Consider the following 8,923-nt stretch of genomic DNA (forward strand, 5'->3'; position numbering starts at 1 on the left):
TTCAGTTGATCAATGATCCTCCCCTCCATCCTGACACGCTGCTTGTTTTGAGAGCCACTTACCCAGATTGGACTAAATGAACAGAGAGAGAGAGAGAGGGTTGAATAGAGGGAGGGGTGGAGCGAAAGAGAATAAACGCAGATAAAACCGCAGGGGCGGCGTACTGTGGACTGCAGGATGATCCATCAGTTGTTGTTAAGGGGCAGGAGAGAGATAGCTGAGTGATGTCTTCAAAACACGATGCAAACACAATCGTGTCTATTAGAGACTGAGTCACACACCCACTGGGGTTTATTAAAACTCTTTACATAAACAGCATAACAAAAAATGTTAGGGTTTTATGATCTAGCAGCAGTAAGATTATGTTTGGTTATGTGGTTGTGTTTCGGTATGTTTGATAATGATAATAATGCAAATGTAGACAAGACATAGCAAGGGAAAGGGTTGTGGCATGCAATAGGTGTGCAGCATCATTGAAACATTGAACATTGTAACTACAGGAATGGTATGCACCGAACTATTCAGCTGCTGCTTCTGTAGCCGAACCAGTACCCTGGGAATGTGTTCTGGTTACCTATAAATACTGTATATTTCACAGACAAGACTGTATGAAGAAGAGGATTTACATCATGATGCCACCTAGTTTGTTGACTACAATGTCGAAGTTTCTGGCTTTTGGCCTTCGCCATCTCGTTTTTTGGAGCCAGAAATGACAGAGGGAGGTAGACGCCAAGTAATCCAAATGAATAATAATAATGATAATAATGATTGTAATAATATTTTTTTATCTTTATTTATTGAACACTTTTCAAAACATGTGTTACAAAGTGTTTTACAAAGATAAGTTAAAAACAGACATGAAATAACAGATAAAAATAATGTTAGAAAATGGTAACATTCTGTGCAATGAAAAGACAGTTCAGGGGAAGTTAAAATTCAGGCAAAATCAGGAAACGCTCTCCGATAAAAGTATGTTTTGAGAAGAGACTTAAAAGAGATCACTGACTCAGCCGACCTGATTTCCTCTGGCACTTCACTGTCCCCCTTAAATATACAGCCGACTCCTTAGAGTGCATACTGTCAATTGATCGCTGACCAAGACATTTTTAGGTGACACAATTTGAAAGGTGAAAGGGTCAAAGTTCTAAAATAAAATCAGCGGCCTGTCAATCACAAAATAGCCACACCCTAAAGCATAACCTAATTATTATCTATCTTACTCAAAATGTTCATCAAGATGAGTTAAAGAAGACTCAGATCTAGGGATTAAGACTGTACACACATGAGGAAAATGTTTACTGAGGAGTAGGGTTGTTTTCTACTTAGATCAGACTTCTTTTTGCAACCAGTGGAGTCACCTCCTACTGGCCATTCTAGAGAATGCAGCTTTAAGGCACTTCATTATTGGTTCCTTGATAATAAAAGCCAATCAGGGCGATATGTGGCAGAATAAACAGCAGAGGGAAGATCAGGATGTACAAAGTAAGAGTGAACTACTGACAAACAAGCATTGTATTGCTGAATCGCAGTCAATTAGTTGCTGTCACAATAAACATTAAGAGTGTTATCAGACACAGCTGACATGGTTAGCATGTGATCTCTCGGCTCTCCACTGAGATCACATCACTAGCGGTGTGTCCTCCCTGTTGGCTCTGCCTCTGAAACCGGAAAAAATAACATTTTAGCGACGTGGCAGAATTGCATGTCTCCAGTGATGATAGAGACTCTAAAACGTGTTCGGAAACCTAAAGGTGAACACCGGCCAGCTGCGCTTAATAAACGTGAAATTGTGAGAGGAGGTATAAAATTGCAAATGCAGCAGAGATGACGGGGCATGACACAGTTTTTGAAATAATCATCTGTCTGTAAAATGATTTGATTTATTTTCTAATATCCTCAGCCAGCCATCATCCCACTGTAGTATGATAACAATGACAAACAGCCACATGCAGCTTCAGCATCCTCAAATCACGATCATGAAAATATTTGTGCAGAGGGGGTTGTATGATTTCAAAACCCACAGGAGCCATCATTAGGTCAGGGAAACGTTTAAAAGACGCTAAGCTGGCACTTTGGGCGCATCACTCAGACAAGAAATTTTTTGCTACTCCACACAAGTGGATTCAGGATGACAAACGATGGTTATGTGCTGAAATATTGAGTCAACTCAATTTTAATTTTGTGATGAATGCTTTCCTTTTGGGAAATAAAAGGAGGCTTCATCCAATAATAAATGCAGCTACACAATCTCACAGGAGAGAACAATTTCAGGTTCAATTTCCATCGTGCGCTGGTTTAGGAGTTTTTTCCCAGGCTAATCCATTGCTTCTAATACTCTTGATTGGTTTGAGATTTACACATTATGATACTCAACGCCGCACAGATGTGCTCCCACACAACCATCACGGTCCTCTAACCAGATGTTATTTAACGGAAATTACAGACCGTGTTACAGCTATAATGTCTCTCTCTCCACAGTTAGGGTGGATTCCTCTCCAGAAGAAATTATGCTTAAATGCTTCTCAGAACACAATCACATGATTGTATTTCATGAGCTGCTGTATGACCTTAATCATAGAAACCTAATCAGTCCTTTTAGCCCACAGCTCCAGCTGCTGCCATGGCAATAGCCCCAGGTGGCACGCTAGAGGACTCGGAATCCACCACATTTTCTCACGCTGCTGAGACATCAAACCCATCTCAATTAGTGGCCAACAATAGTCTCTCTGAAGTGATAATTTTCTGAAGGAGCCAATCAACACATTTCCCGCCCTTCGTCTTAGGAGAGAATTGTCTCTCACTGCCGGCTATTCACAGCTAATTCTGCCTTTTGAGTGACCGAGATAGACGGCGGCTCCCCCGGTCCTCCTGCAGTGTCACGCTCCAGCTGTCCTCTCGACTCGCCCTCTCATTTCCTAGCGCACTTTTCAGCTTTGTGCTCCTACATCTTCAACTTTGGAAAAAGGCGACTCACTGCCAATGTACTGTACTGCCATTTTAAACATTAGAAATTAAATTTAGCTTTAATATTTTAACTGTAACTTTAACTATAATGTTTTCTGAATGCATTTGATAACCATTCATCTCAGTTTTTAAAACCATGTGTGTAAGCAGTAGTTTACTGTTGTAATTATAGTCTTTTTGAGATGTGGTTGGTAAATTCTAACTTCCAGTTGAGGCCTATCACTGTAAACATCCAACCGTCTTAAATGAAATCACAAAACACATCTTAAGAGTGTTGCATTAGCTTAGACAGAGAGCAGAAGTTGCACAAAAGGCTTTTTGGTTCAGTATTATTGAACTCAATTTGTTCTTTTAATGCAGTTAATTTAGCCTGTTGAGAACATTCATATAAAAAGTGGCAGGAGGACCAAACAAAATAGACACCAAGACGCCCTGAAATAGTTCATGCTGAAGACACAAAAACATTCATTAGATGTTGTATGATTATGGATGTGACTGGCATCATCATTTCACAGAAATTTGTTCTGCATGAATTCTTGATGATCACCTACAATAAATCACATATTTGAGCTTAGTCAAAGTTATTTTCCCTGACTGGCCTATGTAACATTTATGGTGCAGGGCCGGTCCGATGAATGATACAAAAGTGACCTGTCTGTCACTCTATCACAACACTTGGTTTGTTTAACAGATCAGTCTGAGCCATACATAAACAAAAATCCTAAATTATGCATCAGGTTGTCATCGCCTTCAAAACTACAAAAGCATTTTCTGATGTGTTGTCCTTGCAGTCAACATGTAGCTCCAGTCTGGAGTCACCCACCCTGACCTTGTCTTTGAAGCTTTTGTGCTTCTCTATAATTAAGTCACACGGGACTATACCAACTTCAAACAGAGCATAAAATCATAAAGGACAGCCCTGTAAATTACGTCTTCCTCCAGTTTAGTAGAAAAATTGATGACAGTATTTCAGCATTTGTCTGTCCAGTTTCTACTTTAAGTAACACTTTTTGGAACATGTTACCCTAGAACTACAACTGACTTTACTCAGCACCATTCTATCTTACTTTACTCATCTTAATTACTTTATCCTTTATCCTTTGACGAGCAGAATAGAAGGGTGAGAGAGGGTCAACAGTTCATGGAGAGAGATTGAGAGAGAGAAGCATGTAAATTCCTAATCACACTAATGATGATGGTAGGGTGTGCGTGCATGTGTGTGTGTGTGTGTGTGTGTGTGTGTGCGTGGACGCTGATTGGGGCCTATTACAGGCAATTGCATTACATTAACGGTGTGCGTGTGTGTTTGGTCTAATTGCCCTAATCATGATAACTGTATGGCCATTTTCTGTACGAGTCTATGTATGTGCCTGCAGCCTTTTACACTCTCTGCTGTGACTTTGTTGTGACCTCAAATGGGCAACATTAGTGCCAGACTTTCCCCCACTGAGGATTAAAACACACACACACACACACACATAGAGACATGCACCAGGTGAGAGGAGCAGAGCACAGTGCAGTGGTCTTGCCAAGAGAGATAGAACATTTAGCTATCATGCAAAAAGAAATTGAGAAACGTTCAGTTTACATGCACACTGTACACGATGCTTATTTACTGTTTGTCTGCCTTCATTAACATCAGAGTCCCCGTGAACACATTTAGCAGTGTTAACCATCTGACACGGCCAAATGTTTTAGCTGTTTGTTCTTCCACTGAGGCTGTTAAAGTTTGGGCTGTTAACACATTTAATGTTCACAATTACAATGGTCAGAGATGAGTATTTTCAGAGTTTTTCTTTCATAGAAGGCAGAGCCTTGCAGCTCTTCCATGTGGAGTTTACATATTCTCCCCATGTCAGCGTGGGTTCTCTCCAATCTAAAAGCATGCAGCTTAGGTTTAATTGGTTACTCTGAATTGCCCGTAGGAGTGAATGAGAGCATGAATGGTTGTTTGTCTCTGTGTGTCAGCCCTGAGATAGTCTGGGGCCCTTTCCAGAGTGTACCCCGCCTCTTGCCCAATATCAGCTGGAATTAACTACACGGTTAAGGATAATGAATGAATGAAACTCTCTGAATATTTCCCCTCACTCCCAGCTTCATTTTTTGTTCTATCTGCAATGCTCCTAATACACCATAGCTTCAGTAGAGCACAAACAAGCTGCATTTTTTCCAAGGTCATGCACAGGAGCAGACAGGATTGTATAGTCTAGTGAAAGAGAGGCTTGTGGGGAAACAATCTAAATGCACATGATATAACATAAATAAAGAACATGTTTTCTTGCAGTGGCTTTTCTAAAATTAGCAGCAATGAAAGTTACTATATGAGTTGATAAGCAGGTAGCATGAGCCAGCTGGCACTCTAGCTAGTTGAAAAGTAGTTTACTTCCACTTTAAACTCGCTGTAGATACTCACGATCGTCAGAAAATGAAACCTGTTGTTTTCTGTGACTCTTGAGATCTCTGGTGTCGTCATAGTCACAAAACTTCTGTCAAGGAGAAATATCAAAGTGTAGCAAACACAGTCAGAATGTCATTCATAATCCCAGAGCACTTTCAGGCTCCCTAGAGGATGGACCCTTAAGAATTTGGACAATCCATGACTTTTCTTTGAACATCATCTCCAAAATATTGGTGTACATACCATACTTAACAAGAGTATATATTGCTGTTAAATTTGCTGATTACAGTCATGCTCCAAAGGGGAAAAACCTTCTGTTATTTTATCCCTTTCCTCTAAAGGCACCCTCAGGTTAAACACTTTATTTTTAGGACAAACTAGAAGAAGAGTAAACTCATTAGAATGCTGTTCATTATGTGCAACAATTTCCTATGGTTTACTATGATGAACACAGCTGCCTCAAGGGACCATTAGTGGGATGTTAAGTCTTGTTATAATATTATTTACAGTCATAATCACTGCCTGTAAATGAGGGGTTTCATATCATACTGTTGTGAGGCTCCTTTGTTCCAATGCTTCCTGTGATTCATATCTTAATATACTAAAAGAAGACGATTCAATCTTTGAAACTCAATTGTCGGTCTGATGTAAATGATTGAAAAATTAGGTTCCAACATAGTTTTACATAAGCCATACGCTGCCAGCTATATTTCTTTTTTTTTAATACAAAAAATATTGTTTATAGAAAAGATAAAGCCAGTGACTCCACAGTGAGCCCCCAGGTAAAGAATATTATATATGCATGAGATGCACAAACAAACAGACAAAGTGCACCTACCAATTTATATATAAACATTTTATTTTTTTATTTATCTGCTGCACATTTTTCAGATTCCACACATTTTGTCACTGCCAGCATATTTTGGACTCAAAACTGAACGGACTACTGTGAATTCCAGTCCACATCTTGACCTCCAAAGTATAATTAATTCTGAAATGATTTCTGAAAGTAACCTTCTGGCCTTTAGACATGTAATTTTATCCTGAACAACAACTTCTTTCTACTTACATTTGCTGTGCCTCTCATTCTGATATGGGTTTTGACAGGTCTTGTGTGATGTACATTTCACCAGTGTTGGAATGTAACTAAGTACATTTACTCAAGTACTGTACTTTCCTAAAATTTTGAGTATTTCCATTTGATGTAACTTTATACATCTACTTCACTACATTTTGGGGCAAAAATTTTACTTTTTACTCTTACTTACTTTTCAGGTTGAGATTTAACATAAAAACATTATACATTTAAAATCACCAACTTTTTTTAAATTAAACCTCTTCACAGTATATTAAGTAGTTAAATGAGCCCTGTCTTTACAAAATTAAATCACTGCTTCCATAAATGCATCAATATAAATAATCTAATAATATATTTAGGATATATAAAACAATCTAAGTGGGTTCATTCTGCATAATGAGTCATTTTACTTTTGATACTAGTACATTTTGATGCTGATACTTTTGTACTTTTACTTCAGTGAGTTTTGAATGCAGGACTTTTACTTGTAGTGGAGTCATTTCACAGTGTGGTATTAATAGTTTTACTGAAGTTAGGGATCTGAATACTTTTTCCACCACTGCATTTAACTTCACTGACATTTATTTATGCCTCCCTGTTTGTTGGCCACACTTGCAGGACATTCCCCCAAAATATCCTAAACGTTGGTTAAACTCAATTTCAGGTAAATGGAGAGATTTTGTTCTGTGGACACGGACAAACTGAAACAAAATGCATGACAAATCATAAGGATTATCATTTCAATGTCAAGAAAAGTTGCATATTGTGATTCTCTAGTTCTATCAAATAAATAAAGAGGACAGAAATGATGATCTATGGATTTCACACTTATTTTTCTTCTTGTACTACCTATTCCAGGTTGTCATTTATATAAATCCAGGGAGACAAATAACAACTCATTAACACTGATACATTTACAAGTCACAGTCAACACTAATAAAGTCAGTTATTAATGTGCCAGATGTTGTTATCCAAGCTTGTTAAGCGAAGCGACAGATCAGAGGGGAACCATGACGCTACAGTGTGACATGCATGAAGATGGATGAAATTCAGACAATGAGCTGAAATGTGAATATCATTTGTCTTCACTTGTACTGCCCCCACTAACAGACTGCTGTATTGTAACGTTCACAGACCCACGTCAGCGTCGGTAGCTATTTCTATCCAGCCTATGTTCACTTTCCTTCACTGTTGTTTGCTTTATTTTGTGTACTTTGATCTATTTCTGGTGTGATTTTACAGCAGTTTGGTTGCCTGTTTGGGAGGCAGTGTGTAAACTAAATGAAGGAAGGCAAACAAACAAGATAAATCTGTGAATTTTGTACAAACTGTAGGAACAAATGACTGTTTTTCTACTGAGCCTGTTATCTCTATATGTTTCTTTGGTGGAGGGGAGGGTGGGAAGAGAGGGATGGCGCTCTATGTGTATGGGGAGGTGGTTGGGGGGCGGGGAACGGGGGATGAGATTTTTCTGTCAGCGGTCGGGGACTGTGCAATGACTACTTGTAATTATTAAGAGAATCCAGAGTATAGAGGTGGAAAAAATGTCCCTTATGACAAATGAAATAAAGTGTTATATTTGCATGATTTCCTGTATTTTCATGGAGCAGATATTTATGGTTGTGTACACAATGTACGTCACATTAATAAGTGTTTCATTATAAAGATGCTGTTCTTCTGTGAATATAAATATACAGCTTTCTTAGCAATTTTATGACTAACTTAGCTGTGGCTGGATGTCTTCTTGTTGCATAAACTCTCACGCTTTAGTTCCTGTCACGCCACTGCTGTATCTGATCTTTCATCAACAAATGTGATATCTTTGATAATCCCAAACCATGCAGCACTCTTTCAAGGTATTTAGTCCCCGAGGCACTGGAAAAGCCTGTTCCTCTGAGCTTTCAAATTATACCCTAACAAATCCCCCTTTCAACCTTCTCCCATGAGAGACAGATTTACATTTCTGAATCAAAGCTTCAAATGCCACCTACTCACAGAAAAACTCCAAATGCATTACACCAGACCTTTCCCTTTTTTAAATGGAGTCCCTGCTCGACATCATCCAGCTCCTGCACCCTAAGTGGAACTTTGGTGTACAAATCAGTCTGACATTATTTTTTTGTTGTGTTAAAAGTCCCGACATGCAGAGACAACAGTGAGAGGTGGAAAAGGAGTTTGAACAAGCAGTTTTTAAAATGAAAGTGAGTGTAGATAAGGACGTTTATGTGAGTTTTTGTGAGCCATTCTATGGACAAAACTTTGCAAAATCTCCCACAACCCCAGAAGAATATAAATGACTAAATAAGCACTGGGTAAAATCTGTGATACATGTCCAGACTTTATAAGAAATAACAGGAGCAGGGATGGTGTTCAGAGCAGGGCGGAGCTAACTGATGCACATTTCATTTTTCGTTAAAATGGTTTTGAAAATGTACTTACAGTGGCAGGTAGGGTGTTGAACAGATTACACAAGACTTGGGAGT

This window comes from Centropristis striata, chromosome 1 (assembly GCF_030273125.1).
Source record: "Centropristis striata isolate RG_2023a ecotype Rhode Island chromosome 1, C.striata_1.0, whole genome shotgun sequence".
NCBI lineage: Eukaryota > Metazoa > Chordata > Actinopteri > Perciformes > Serranidae > Centropristis > Centropristis striata.